Source organism: Larus michahellis, chromosome 3, assembly GCF_964199755.1.
Source record: "Larus michahellis chromosome 3, bLarMic1.1, whole genome shotgun sequence".
In the NCBI taxonomy this organism is placed as follows: Eukaryota; Metazoa; Chordata; class Aves; order Charadriiformes; family Laridae; genus Larus; species Larus michahellis.
Window position 1 is genome coordinate 19,521,610 of NC_133898.1, and position 15,440 is coordinate 19,537,049.

The 15,440-nt window shown below is 37.1% G+C and overlaps 1 protein-coding gene across 3 annotated transcripts in view; it reads left to right on the top strand.

The window, feature by feature from the left end:
- LCLAT1 (lysocardiolipin acyltransferase 1) overlaps positions 1-15,440 on the top strand; it is a 120,371-nt gene that overhangs the window by 20,367 nt on the left and 84,564 nt on the right. The gene's annotated exons all lie outside the window — the stretch shown is intronic.

The following is a 15,440-nucleotide window of genomic DNA, read 5'->3' on the forward strand; positions in this document are numbered from 1 at the left end:
CAGGTCAATGACTGTCAGACTGGAATTCATAAACCAGAAGGAACAGCCACCCAAACTGAGACACAGTCTGGAATCTGAGGACCATATCTCTTTAAGAAAAGAGCTTCTTGGTTCCCGTGCTTCTGCTCCTATTTTGATTGCTAATATAGTTTGTTTTGTTTTTTTAATTTGGAGAGTGCAAAAAATAGAAAATTTGATTCATCAAGTCCAGGCAATGTCTTATTGGAAGACTCCTGGAAAACCATGCTTGTTCTAGAGGCAAACACGATGTCATTTCAGTAGCGATGAAATGAGCCTCCTGGAAAAATCTGTTTTGCATGAGGACTCAATTTTTCTTGTTCTGAATTGATTCGAACAAATTACCCTGCAGACTGTTTGTGGTAAACTTTTCTTGTGAAAGCCTTTTCTTGAGCTCTGTTCAGAATCGAGACAATCTGAGTGCTGTTTAGAAGCTGCAAAGGTTGTAAGCATGTGAACAGGTAAATGTTTTGAGCAGAGAATTGTGCCTCAGTCTTCTGAAGCTAGGAAGATCACTGTCCTTTAGAGCTTACAGCTGGTGTTTCTGTCTGTTCTCAAAACTATTGTGTTCTCTGTTTTAAAAAAAAAAAAAAGTATGTTGACCTGGAACAGCAAAGCAGCTTGCTTTTCTTTCTTTAATTAGGTGATGATTTAAGATATTTACAAAGGAAAGAGGATAATTTGCTTAAGCAAAGCCAATTTGTAGTAGGCTGTTGAAGATCTTTTTTCATCTATAGGGACTTTTTTTCCCCTTCTGTGTCTGAACAATCACAAGTTTTTAGTTTCTTTAGTGCAGGAGCAAAGATAGAAGGCTGGCTCAGAGCATCAGGGAAGGAACTAAGACATAAATCCAAATTACCTTATTGGGACTTTGACACACTTGCTTTCCAGCTGATTGAGAACATAGCCATGAGAATAATGTGCTTGGGAATTTTCCACCTGCCCATTTGACGTAGAACAAGAAAGAAACCATTCATTTCCTGACAGCATGTCTGAAAACTGGAAGTGGAATGGTTATTTAATGTGTTTGGCTTTTTTTGGCAATCTGATTCATGGTTTTTGAATGCTGGTAGTTGCCAGTTCTTGATGCAATGCATTTACTTTTTTTAAAATTCCATGAATTTAAAGACAAATTTTCAGGGTGTCAGAGCATACTGTGGTCTGTTCTCTGTTTTGTTCTCCTTCTAATAGCAGGATAAATAAAAGTATTTTGAGGCTTGTCCTCTTCCATTAAGCCTCTGGGAAAGAAAAAAGAAAGGGTGTGTGAGGGGGAATGACTGAGCATGGAAAATTTTATGAAATTGCTCATGGGTTTCCTTTTCATGTGAAATTTCCCTGAAATTTTCCCCATGACTCATTTCCTTCTTGATTCCTTTTTAAGTCCATAGTTTGGGCTTTTTTTTTTGTTTTAAGACAAGTAGGTAGCTTTTTCCTGCCCAGTGTGATGTGGATTTTGCAAAGGTGTGTATTCAGTGTTGAAGTTATTCTGTGTCTTCTGAGTGCATAGACATTGCAGTCTATTCTCCATAGGGACAGGTGCCCTCTTTTCTCTGACTTCTCTTTGCAGCCCCTGGGCAAAGACAGGAAGGAAGGAATGCGCTTCCAAAGAAAACAGATATTAATCAGAGGTGTATTGTGTGAGGGAAGAGACGGTGGGAAGAAGGATGTTTTATTTTAGCAGATGTCTGCTGATGGTTGCAAAGGTCTTGTATTGACAGAAGGTCAAGGAGGGAATTTGTTTCGCTTTCATAGCTTCTGACGTGCAGTTTTCAGTCCATGCTGATGTACGCTCTTTCTGATGGATATGGACTTCCCTAGAGCTTGTTCCCTGAAATGCCACCTGGCATCTTCTACAGTGGTAAGGGCAGCTCTTTCTGGATCGAAAACTTGCATGACTAATTCCTTTTTATTGGACAAACAAAAATACTGTCCAGTGTGAGACGTGTAAAAGGTTGATAGAATGCCAGAGTCCTTTACCAACCTATAGTCATTGCCACTCATAAAATAAGTTCTATGGAATCCAGAAATACTTTATTTACTGTGAATACATTTAGTCTGACCAAACTCTTGGACACGCTTAAAGCTCTACAATATAACTTTTCTGACAAGGGAAAAACATCAAGACTCTCAGAGTTCTTCTGGTACCCGTAAGATAGGGCTCACTTCTTTTGTAGAAATGTGTTCTTCTAGTGCAATTGAAGTTTAGTGTAACCATTCAATGCATCTGAAGCATTGTAAACACTTGAGATCTTGGCAGCATTTCTTGGAATGTCTTGTTCCATAAAGGTTTCTATGATCTGATCACCGAACTATCTGAATGCTCCTTGCAGTGAATTAAGGCCTGTCCTCTTTCCCCACCCTGCTCCTCACCCCCTTCTAGAATTCAAATAAACCATATTATTGACAGGGCCTGAGTCTTTTGAAAAGGCATGTGATCTCCCTAGTGAAACAAATGAAATTATTTAAATTCTAAATGATTAATTTGCTGGAAAATAAAGCTTAAATACTAGAAGTAAAATTGCCTGCAGAGGTTAATTCAGTTTTGATCTACAGATTGGTGTCACCTTTGATTTACATGAACGCATACTACTTTCTCTGTAACTAGCCGTTTCCTTTCTCTATACTTACAAGGAACCAAATGGAGAGCCTTGTATGAAGAATGTCACTCTTCAATGAGAAACATACCTGCCTGTCCTGCTCATAAGCAGTGCAGTCATCCTAATGTTGAAAATTTCATGGTTAAACTTCTTTATCGTGTATGAAAAAGGATCTTATTTTGTAGAGAAATTAAGCAGACTTCTTAGCTGGGCTCTTTCCATATTGCTAATAGCATAATTTCTTCTAGTTGGATAAAATACTACATCTGAAACAAGTTTGGGATACTTGAAAAGAAGACTTAAGAATAAACTGGAATCCAAAATAAGATTAAAGTAAAATAATAATAAAAAAAAAAATCCCCCCAACTCTGCCCACACACCCTCACACCCCAGTATAACTAGAGAAATCTTCCCTGTGTTAAGTTACAGCTGTTATGTCATAGGAACTTGCAAATACTGAGAGAAAGTGGCAATTTCCTCGACTGTGGCAATGCTGGCTTAGTTCCCCTTTCTGAAGTGAAGGGAGTTTTCCATCCAGGAACAAGTGGATGTATTACAGCTGACTTTCAATTTAGGTTTATTTATGCATTTCCACGTGTAAATTCTTAGCTTGTTTTGAAGTATCAGTACATCTTAGTATTGATATATGCTATTTAGCTGTTTATCGGTTAGGAACCCTGAGCAAAAATTTGCTGTGTTTGATTTTTACAATCCTGGTTTTGTGTTCTTGTCTCTGAATGTACAAATAGCTACAAGTATTTTCTGAAAGGCCAAGTTCTTGTAAATTAGATGCATGCTCAGAAAGTCCCTTGATAAACTCGCAAACTACATTTCCCAGCTTGATCATAGTTTACTCTTTCCAATTATGAATAATTTGACTGGAGACAAATGTGGCTGTTGCTGAGTTGGGAGAAAAATTATCCAGTGAATATAATTGTCATGGCAAAATGAAGAAAACTTTTGGAATCCAAGTGACGCTTTACTTATTTATCTATTAAATGTTACCACTTTAATGACTGTATTAAATAGTTCATTATTAAGGACTGGTAGCCTATTACTAATGTATTTTATATATATAAAAAGAGTATTTATGTAGGGCAGGAGGTTGGGGTACTCATGCCATTAGTAATAGATTACATCCTTGGGACTATTAAAGGTAATGGGTTAACCTCACAGCATAGTGAGTAGGAAATCTTTGTCTGATGTGTGTTTTATCATTTGCAGGTTACTGTTTGTAAAATTTATAATTTATTTTGAAAACAGCTCTGGCTAAAGGAAAACTCTAGTGGTCACAGCGATGCTTGCCCAGTATGCATCTGGCCTAGGATGGTCTTCGAATAGATACGATTATATGGAAAATAAGTTTGGTTGATCAAATTAATAGTGTTTGTAATGTGTTTTACTTAGCTGTTCATGATATATTATTACGTTTGTCCAGTTCATCTAAATGAAGACTGAAGTTTCACGGTTAGCTTGCAATTATCTTTATGGAAACAAAATTATTAAATCAAAATATGGGTTGCGTAATAGTGGGAGGTGTTAGATATTCACATGCTGGTATTTTCAAACAGGGCAAGCTTTTGGAAGGTTGTTCTATACAAACTATCGTTGGCTAAGTGAACTGAATTGAATAGCCTCCCATAAACATTTGATTAAATGATATAATGGTATCTTCTGGCTTTAAACTTTGAGGAGGACAAGCCCATGACAACTAAAATACAGTTTGACTCTAACACAGTTTTTCCAAATGTCTTCTGGTGGTATTGATGGAAGAATAGTCTTTTGTATAAATGAGCAGGAACAAATTGAAAGAAAACTGAAGAGGGAGCTATTTTGCAAAAGCACTTCATTTTGCAGGTTTTTTCCATTGCTGAAGTTTGTTATGACTCTGCACATGTTTAGTCATTTCTGGTATGTAAAGAGAAAAATGGCAATTTTCATCATCAGTTCTTATCCTTTTCATCTATAAATGTTAGTGAGTCTGATAACCCGGGTCTTGAACTCATCTCTAAAACAGCTTGAAAGGGATAAAGTTCATTATTTGCTGAAACTCTGTTCAAAACTCCAGGCTGTGTGGGCGTACATCAATAGTTGCATGTTCTTGTAGCAAAACCTTTATTTGTAACAGGAAACTCTTCCAGGGTATCCCGTACCCTGTTCCTTCCCTCCTTTTTTTCAGAAGAAAAACTTGAAAAAATATTGCCTGCATGGTATCTTGCGTTTGGATAGTTCTAATGTCACAAAGATGGGAGGAGAGTGAGGCCTCCCTGCGGTTAAGTGCCTCTTCAGCTTTTCCTACTGTGATTGCAAATTTTACTCAGAAGTTCTAAAATATTAACCCCCTGTAGATCAAGCCTCCATGAAAATAAGCTGTGTCAATAATATTTGCTGCTTCAGAGGAGGAGAAAGTGGAGTTTTATTTTGTGAAATTAGATTATAGGATCAGCCTGCTGAATGGACTGAGATGGGATGGGGAATGAGGGGGAATAATTCCAGTGACCCAACTTAAGGCACTTATGTAAATGCCCAAAATTAAATGAAGGAAATCCTTCTTCGATGGATTGGCACTAGGCTTGGCAAATGCAAAATTGCATAAGGTAATTTTGATCCAGGATTTTAAAAACTCTGTACTACTATGCTGGTATGAAGCAGAAGACAGCTAATTTCTTTTCAATTTAATCTTTTCTCCCAAAGATTCGAAAAAAATAGACAACCAAACCCTTACTCCAGAAACACAGTAATGTTATTGTAACATACATATAAAAGAGGTGAAAGCTGGCATAGGAGGCGATTCTTAAAATTACTTCAATTCTTTTGACTTCAGTATCTGTTTAAGCTAAAACACTTGAAGAAATGTACTCCTTTACATAAGCATGTCTCGCTCTGGCAGCTGCTTGTGGTTTAATGTTTCATCACAATAATGGCAGTTTATATGTGCTGCCAAGAGACCATTACTTTTTCTTCTTGCGCTCAGAGTGTTCCAGTGAGATACCTTTAAGGTGAGAAAATGCATATTTAACAAATCCTGTCATCACTGCCTAGTCAGTGAGAGAGCTTTGTGGGTGAACTCCCTACCCTATTCCACCACGTGTAACTCCTGATATTTCTATGGAGCAAAGTTTAATTTAAAAAGGAAAAGAAAAGGAAAGGATAAAATAAAATCTCATACTGGAATCGGATGTAACTTACAATAAGAGACTTTATTATTTACATAAGCCATTTTTAAAGATTATTTGATTGGAAATACTGTAGTATGTGTACAAGAAGTGTTTTGCCTTCTGCAAGGAAATCAATGGGCAGGCTCATCAGATGTTTTTAGAAACTTATTTAGAAAATGGGTTGTGCCATATTAAAACCCTGATCCTTTGAATTTTTTGTTTTTATCCCGTAATGATATACCCTTCAAAGAACCAACTGCAGCTTTAACTCCACATCGTTTGCCTAATGGGAATTATATCAAAGAGTAGCACATGCTGGGAGTAATGCAGGGCTACGCATGTGCTATTTGACCAGCCAGCTGCTTCCAAACAGAATTTATATGGCTGTGTTAACTCAGTGTAGTCTTTGGAAAGAGTGTTAATTTGTCATAGGAGTAAACTCGTGGAGGGGGATCTAAAAATCTTGGCTTTGGTGGCTATTGCTAGCTTACCTTTTACAACAGAAACTAACAAAGGTGTCACTTAATCTTTTTTTTTTTTTCTCCTGTTCCCCATTCTCTATAGCAAAAAATCCCCAACAAATTAAAAGAGAACTTTGATTAAATAGTAAGTATGGCTAGTAATATCTTAATTAAAAAATAAATTCCTGTATGCATTGCCCATAAAACTTTCCTAAATATTGATGTAGAAGGCTGTTTACATTTCTCAATATATTAAAATCCAGGGCAGAGGGGAAGTAAAGACTTAATGAATAGTTTCATGAGCATTTGTATTCAGTATATTGTTCCAAATACTCTGTTCTGATGTTCTCATCAATACATCAAAATTAGTAATCAGATTTAATTGCTCAGCAGTCCTTGACATCACTTATTCCAATCATTGATTCCTTTTACCAGCATTACTTTAATAATATATCTGTTTGATCCCAAAATAAGAGATCTTATAAAAAAAGGTTTTGTGAAAGCTTCTTTTCTTACTGTAATGGTTCAGTAGAATGTTCAGCTGTGGCTGAATTGGAAAGGACACACATGTTGTTGTAGCTTGTATCTATGTTGGAAAGAAATTTTCAATATAATAAATCTTAGCTGTTGTTGAAAACTCTGTGCTCAGCAGGAATCCATGTTTCCTCAAGTTGTTTTCAAATTTTCTCCTTACTGCCCTTGTGAAAACTTTTTGACAACTAGCTTTACCCCTCCTTACCCTCCTTGGGAAAGAGGGGCGATGGAAAACTCGGGCTCATATACGCCTGAGTCAGTACATTAATCTTCTGGGTTACAGCTGGCTTCAAATTGTCTTTGTTAGAAGGCACGTTGTTTTGCCTTGCTTAGCTGTAATACAGGGCTTTCCAATAGCTCTAGGCTTCCCCTTGGACATAGTATGTTCCTTTATTCCCACTGCTGCGTTGTTTTGGTTCTTTCTGTCCTCTCTCTCTGGCTGTTAATCTGCGACAACAGCAGAAGCAGGTAAAAACAATTTGTACAAGAGGAAAGCTTTGAGTGTTAAGCGACTTTACGTAAAATTAAAAATGATATGCTTTAGCCTTGAGAAATTACGGTCTTAGTCCGAGTTATTTGTGTTAATCCAAGTGTATAACCGATACTATAAGAGCCTAGGATTTTTCTCACAACGCATTTATAGGTACCATAGTAGAAGTTGCAAACATTTATATTCTATTTAAACTATGAAAAATGTATTATTAATCTTTAAATAAGACAATAGAATTCTCTGCGTATTTCTGTGGAGAGCTTTTAAGGCCATCTACATACTAAGAGCTTCCTTAATGGGAAGGCAATGCTCTTGCATAAATTCTGATCAAAGTACATACAAGAAATCATATTTACTGTTAGATGACTAAGTAGTGTCCGCCTCACTCAAAAGTAGTGTCCGCCTGTGTTCCCCTGTGAAAGGTAAAATTAGGAGTTTTCAATTTAACAATCGGAGATTAACTTTTTCAGAGGTGTTATTGCCTCAGTTGTCGCCCAAGGTGGATGTGCTGAGGGGAGGAGTCAGAACTGCGAAGCGCGACACCCTTGCCTTGCTTGTCACCGGGCTCTTATTTTAGTGCCATTGTGGAGAATTAGGTTTAAGACCCCGCTCAGTATAAAAGAGTTTCTCAGCTGGGTGCCTACAGTGGAATAGAAATTCACATACTATTCGTTCTGCCCATGAGCTTGGAAAGCAGCATCCCTGCGTGTCATCTTGGTTTTGTGCCTCTGGGAAAGACGGCAAGTTGACCCAACTGCAAGTTAATTAATAGATTTTAGTAAAAAGTTGGAACAATTTTTGGTCCCTTGTTTGATGAAGGTCTTGTAACTCTAGTTTCTCTAAATAGTTTCCATGCTTTTGTTAGTATCTGCTTACACTAGCATAAATGAATAGCTTTAATAGACTCCAGGTGATACTGTGTTAATATCAGGTCTTCGATCCATGCGTTGTGTCACTTGCCATCACTACTCTTGCTCATGTTTACCAAGCTATTTGCTTTGATGGTCATGCTGGCAACAAAAATATTTCAGAGCTGAACATCTAAGTATAGGATAAGATAGCTGTCTGTTCCAAGCTCAGATGAAAAATGTCACTTAGTTCTGGGACATAAGAATATTTCATTGTCAGTGCTGCTATTTTTAATGCTGGCACTTCTGTGTTCAGCTTTGTAGCTGTGCTCGCGATGGTTTTTCTTAACCTCAGCATGCCTTACCATCATGCCAGAAGTGGACTAATTTTCTTGAGGCTGTATTGTTTGAATGCAGAGTGTCCCAGTATGTAAAGATACACTGTCCTTTGGTTATTTGGGGGAACTGAGAGTTTCAGCAGTGTGTTTACTTTCATACGGCACAGGGAGAAGCCTCAAACTGATGAGGAAGAGAGGGAAGTGGAATGTCATAAGCACCTGTTTTTGACAAGTCCATGATTTATAATTTCCCGAATAGAAATATCACCTCTGCAGTGCCCATTGCAATGAACTCATTAAAGGCATTTCAAGAGCTGTGATTTCATTTGGGAATTCTCCAAACGCAACTAGAAAGATGTACATGCTTTCTCATATATATCCTTAGCCAGTTGCCCAGGTACTTCACTTATTAATGAGCATATTTTACAGCTTGAAGATAAGCTTTTCCAGCTTCTGTTTCTGTGATATTAGTATACTAATTAGAAATAGCAGATTATTTCCAGGAATTCTCTGCTTTTGTATAATCTTTTTCCTGAAAGGTCAGGGCACTTGGTAAAAAAAAAAAATAGGAAAAAAAATTACTTACAATAAATTGCCAAGTCATTAACTCTAAATCTGGCTGGCCCTAAAGAAAAGTCTAGATACAGCTGGTATTAAACATGTTCCATGACTGTAGAAACTGCAATGAGAAGATTCCTGATTTAGATATTTCTGGTAGTATGATCTGCACAGCCAAATCTGGATAATACCTTCCTTTTTTGGATATGATTTATCTAGTGCAAAGATTGCGTCATTGCATTTCCTCTTAGATTCCTTTTTTATTATTATTTCTTTTAAGGGGAAGAGGGGATACCAATAAACAACCTCCTCTAGACTATGTCTACCTTGTCACCTGTCGTCTTTATCTTCCACATGATAGTTTTTGGTGTAGGTCAGGGTGTTCTTTATCTTCTGGCCTCTTATCCCCAAGGTATGAGCAAAGTAGCTTCCTTAAGTATCCAAAGAATTTTTTTGCTTCAACATCACAGTCTTCTAAAAGTTGTCCTTTCTTTTGTTCCTTTCCCCTATCACTTTGCAGCTTTTAAGGTACTTTTGTAGCAACATCAGTGGTATCAAGCTGGAGACTGGAAGTGGTCAGTCGGTCTGTAACAATGCCCCAAATGTGTGTTGGAAGGCTCTTTAGCTCTTACGAGGCTTTCCTTCTTTCCTCTCCTTTTTTTCCTAATAGCTCTTGTTAAGCTAGAGCATTGCTCGCATGTGTAAAATCTACTAGTCCCAGAATAGCTCTAATGGGTTATTTCCCTGACTAGGTCACTTGCTGTTCTGTAATTATCTCATGGATACTTTATTCTTGGATTGCCTAGCCTCTATGTGTCTGTTACAGCATGTCCATCTAATGAATCTGCAACTGCCAAACGTATTTGCAGCTGACTTGAAACTCATTCTTACTCTAACATTGACTTGGTCTTTGATGGGAAATACAATACCTATTAAACCACTTTTAATTCTTTTTTATAAGCTCCTTTCAGTTCTGGCAAACTTTATTGCAAACTGAGATTCTATTTCAAATGAGCTACTGTTTTACATAATACAAAGCTAAAAATCTAAATATCTGTGTCTTAGATGTTGCTTTTTTCTATTTGTCTTCTGGCAGCTTAGTAAAGCATTGCATAAGCACTGGCAGATAACTTCCCTGGTTGCTTCAGCATTGAATGACTTTATTTTGCATCTTATACTGGTAATTTGTTATAGGATAAAATGACCTTGTTAAATGTTCATGGAAAACATTTTGTTATTCGTTTGTTAATAGCACTGTGTCACTTGCGTCTAAATGCAAAACACTTTACAAATAAGAATCAAACGGTCACTCATTTGTTCCTATGTCTTTGAGGGACCCAAGTCATTCAGCTTTAACAAGAAACGTGAGTTGCTGTATTATACTATATTGGTAAAACATTTTCTGTCTTTGAAAGCACTTAGAATTTGAAGAAAAATGTGTGTTTTATAGAATCAAATTCAGTAGCCCTGGAACCAGAAGCAACATATCTGCATCAGCATCAGCCAGCTGCTGGGCATGGGCTGAGAATCCCTGCTGAGACACAAAGCTTTATTAGCTCAAGTAGAGATTGTCTAACTCAGCTGTGCGTCTTCCCAGGCACAGCTTGCGTCTACGCACAAGCACCATGCAGATGCATGGAGGAAGCGTTTACACTGGGAAATGCAGTGCTCTGTCAGAAAGGGCTTTGAAGACCCGGATCACCTTGAAGCCCCTTTGGAATTCCGTCAGAAGAGAAGCTTCCCTTTGCAGCTGGTAGAAAGAAGGAATTACAGAGCTGAAGATGGGGTTAAAGCTGCAGCTCTTAACGCTGGTTTATAATGTAATTTTAGAAATACCCAGATATGCTGTTGACTGATCCTGTTGGTGGGCTATGCAAACGAGATCTGAAGACTGTTTTCTAGAAGGCTCTGAAAAGCACAGCAGAACTTCACCCCTTACTGTAAGGTCTTGAAGCAGATATATTACTAGTTAGTAGTGGGGCAGTAGTTTGGCAATGCGTGTTTTTTGGCTGTATCGCTTTGGGCGTTCCATCTTCACCAAAACAACAGATTGTGAACAGGATTTCATGTCCAGAATGGATTAAATGCAAATAAACTGTTTCTGCTGCTTCTAGTGGGAGTTAAACGTTGGTAAATTTTCTGCAGAACTACTGCATTTTTCCTCTTTTGCTTTGAAGCCTGCCAGGTAACTGATCTATTGTTTCTACTATGCTTACCTTGGAAAGCAGCCAGCCTGTAAGAATAACTCACTAGAAAACTACAATTTATGTGGCTTTTAAAGTTGTTATAAACGTGATATTTGCTGATGTGTAAGTATTCTTCAAAGTGCTGTGTATTCCTGATACAAAGGCAGCCCTGCAAAATTTCAAGTTCTCTGAAGTATGGAATTTTCCAATTAAGTGTCTAGAACATTTTAAACGTTATTTGCAAATGTTTTTTTTCTTTGATATTTGTCTTGGAAATATATTTTTTAAAAGCCTGAGGCAGTTGCACAGACTCGGAGGCTTGGCAGAGTTATATGCAATTGATAATAGCAATTTATCTTTATTATTATAAAAAAAAAAGTGACATAAATTTGTCTGTAGGCACTGTTCTCCATCTCCTGTATAAGTATGGTTTAGCCAGAATGACTTACATCGTCAGGAAATGAAGATAAGTTTCTAGTTTTTCTCTGCAGCCCTTTAACAGTTCTGAGAGTAGATAAAATCCATAATCTGATCTTGCAGCCTCACTGACTTCAGTAAGTTTGTTGTTGGGATTTTTAACGTGGGGCCTGCTGAAGTTTTATAGCATGCAATGTGCTACTAAGAAAAGGAATAAAGTAGTTTAGCAATTGCCATTGTTTTACAGGTGATGGTTGTTATAGTATAAAAAAAAATATATAAAAGAATAAGCTGCTTTGGTTAAAAAAAAAAAACCAAACAAGCCAAACCATGCCGCAAAATTACCCATCCAGAATCCAATTTACTTGTACCTGCATTTGTAGCATACGTTATAACTGGAAAAGGAGGAATTATTTGGGTTAATATATTCTGTTCTGAAACCAAGAGAGGTTTTTGTAAAGGGTGGTCACAAATACAGAGCTCTCTCTGAAACTTTCTCCAAGTTGATTACCTTGCTTAAGGCCTCTGAAGGGCTGCTTTTTACATTTCCCCTTTTTATTTTCATAATTGTAGTCTTCAGAATAATATGAATTAGTGTAAGTTTTCTGTCATGCTGTTACTATCACAGTGATGGTTAGTGGTTTTCATAGCTTGTTGAACAGGCCGTTTGAGTTTTGTTCATACGTGTCTCCTGTATTTCTTTTGAGTTGTTAACCCAATGAGAAGATTCTGTCTTGGTGAGGGTAGAAAAGCCACTGGAAGTTTGACGGATGTGTCCGTACACAGAAGGGAGTTGTGAGTTACTGTTCTGTAAGTAGTCTGAGCAAAGAATGTATCTTGGAAATGGAGAACACAGCAAAGGTTTTAGAACCTTGAAAAGTCAGCATTTTTCTAAATGGTACATTCAGGATCTGTTGCAGTGCATATGAATAATTTGAAGAGCATTCACTATTCTCAGGGACTGAGTTTGGTTCAGTGCCAGTGGCAGAGATTTTAAGATCTGAACACTTTACTAAGTAGTTCTGTCTTTGAGTAACTATTCTTCAACATGGAGTCCTTGATTTCTGTTCCCCAGCTGAGGATTTTATTGTGAAATACGTACTTCTGAAATTATAAATGCCACCTCTCCCCACCAAGAATAGCTGTGAACTAAAGTGCTGGGATGCTCTTATGCAGGAGGATAAAAAGGTTCATTTATTGGTTTGTTTGTAGCATCTCCAATTACAAAGTGGAATGTTTTATCTGTTTTTCATAATTTTCGCTTGGGTTTGTTATCTGTCAAAGTTGGTCAACTTTTTGGTCTGTTGTAGACTTTTAAAACCAGAGGACTTAGATTTGCCTGCTATCGACCACAAGTAGCTTTTTTTTTTTTTTTTAAAGTACACTGGGCCTGGAGCTGACCTGCAAGTTTTACTTAATACACCTAGTAAAACTTCAGAACTCACCCCTATTTCGTGTTTGTTGCAGGGTTATGGTTTTTTTTTTTTTTTGGTTTTACTTAAAGATGGGATGGGGGGAATACAGCGGCTGTTCTTCATTTGCTGAATCTATTTTTGATGACTTGTCAGCCCTGCACTCTTTTTATATTGGTTGCTGTTTAATATAGGCTTGTGGAGCTACAGTAACTTGAGGGATAGTACAGAGAACAGCTATATGCATGGAAAGCCATGAAGAAGTAATTCAAAATTATTTGTTCCTGCAATAAGCATAATAAAAAATGAGGTAGCTTTTGTTAGAAAAACCTCTTGTGCAGTTCTTTCTACAGCAGCTCAAATTCGTCAATTCATCTCGATTTTCTGAATATAGTAAGGAATAAAAGCAAGCTACTTTTCCGTAAATCATTCTTTTTTTTTCGGGAAGCAGCTGTAGCTGTTGCTTGATACTCACTTATAAATAATTTTAAATACCTTAGCTCATGCTCTCATTCAAGCTTTATTGGTCTAATGGTTGTCTGGAGCAACAGTGGAAAGAGAAGAGGTAAACAAGAGTGAAAAAGCATCAGGCTGATTTGATGTCTGTACCCTGACTGAATTATCTGCTTACAGTATCTAAAGGCTGTACTGCAAAGAATCTCAGCCAGGTTTTTTGCATTTGGAAAGACACAGTTACTTGGAAGAGCAAATTAAATATTCTACTAAATTTTTTATTGAATTATAATAGTCAAATTAAGTCTTGGCAAATAAAAGAGATAATAAATTATAAAATGCAGCAGGAATCATATTTTATTGGTAATATTTACGGAAATTACTCATTGAGTATTGTACTTTTTATTTTGTGCACGTTTAATGATCTGCTATACTGTTAGAGATGGTCAGGGATGTGCTTTGTGATGATAATTACCTTTTATTGCCCTATCCTATATTGTTTTATGATACATGTGTTAAATCTGTTAAAGGTTTTTAAATGCAAGAACTGAATAAAAGGGAAGTTGTTTTAATGGTGCCTGTTTTAAGTGCCTGTTTCTTTACGTGTTTTTTTTTTTATTTTCTGTGATAGTGATCTGTGCCGTATTTGTAATGTTCATTAAAATACTGAAGTGCCCAAGAGAAGGATCAGAAATAAAATGTAGTGCATAAAGAGGTCTGCGGAGACTGACAGAGCTTCTTGCCTTTATCGCGTGGGCTACTGATTAGAGTGGATATCTGTGCAATTAATAATTCAGCTTCTTCCTGTCATTGCTTCCCATATAACCTCTGGTATTTCTGCAGTTCTTTTAACTGAGGCACAAGTGAGAAGTTACATGATCAAAGAGATGGGCTAAGTTGTAGATCTGGAAATACAATTGAGTCAGTCTACAAAAGCTTGCTGTAAGCAATTTTCTTTTTAAAATACAGTACTACATAGAAACTAGTTTCTTGCTTTGAGTGCAAGAATTGGTAAAAATTTCCTTTGAAATGTTGTTATGAAAAAAAAACCCACCATAAAATGTTCAAACAGAAAAGCCTGGAGATTTGTTGGACTAGAAATGTTCTGCCAGGATGTGTCATTTCCCCGAAACTTTGTCTGCCCGCCTGATGTTTTGTCACTTGGCCACCTGCTCAGTGGTTGCTGAGACCCCTTGCAAGCTGGGAAGGATTGTCCAGTTGCCTGCTCTCCTGTGTAGATGATTTTGTTTAGTAACCATAAAAACTAGTGAACAAGTAGAAGTTTGGGTCACTCATTTGATGGCTTGTTTAATGGACACCTGGGAAGTTGGCAGTCTTTGTGCCCCTCTTGCCCACCTCCTTGAAGTCCAATTCACTTCACCCAGATGAAAGGTTGTAAAAATTGTTGTGAAAAATTCAATCTTCTGATTTGGAAATTATGTTTCAGAATGCAAAACTGAATATGGGAGCTGGAATTTCCATCTCACCTCTTTGATTTAGGGGAAATACAGAACTCAGTTAAGTCAGTTTGCAGTTAACTGCTGCCTTTCTTGCAGAAATGTTAGAGAAGAGGCATCGTTGGCTGTCTTTGTGAGTTTCTGCTTGATTTTAATTGAAGATAACATTTACCTTTGCCACTGGTAATTGACTGGAAGAAGAATTGAACGCAATGCCTAGTATTCCCCATTCAGTTCTTGAAGACTAATGAACATGCAGTTTATTGTCCGTGCTGATTGAATGGAAACATACTGACCAGTAATAATACAACATTGTTTTATTGGCACTGAAGAGCATTTTTTTATTTTTTTCAGTAGTGTAATAAAACCTGATTTGCTGACTCCATAATACTAAGTACTTAAAAATCTCCCTAATTATCAGGCAATTGGCTCTGTTTGTCAGGTAGTATTGCTTAATTCCATACTGTAGGTTAAATCTCGTTTTACATTGAACCTGGAAAATGTATTGACCTG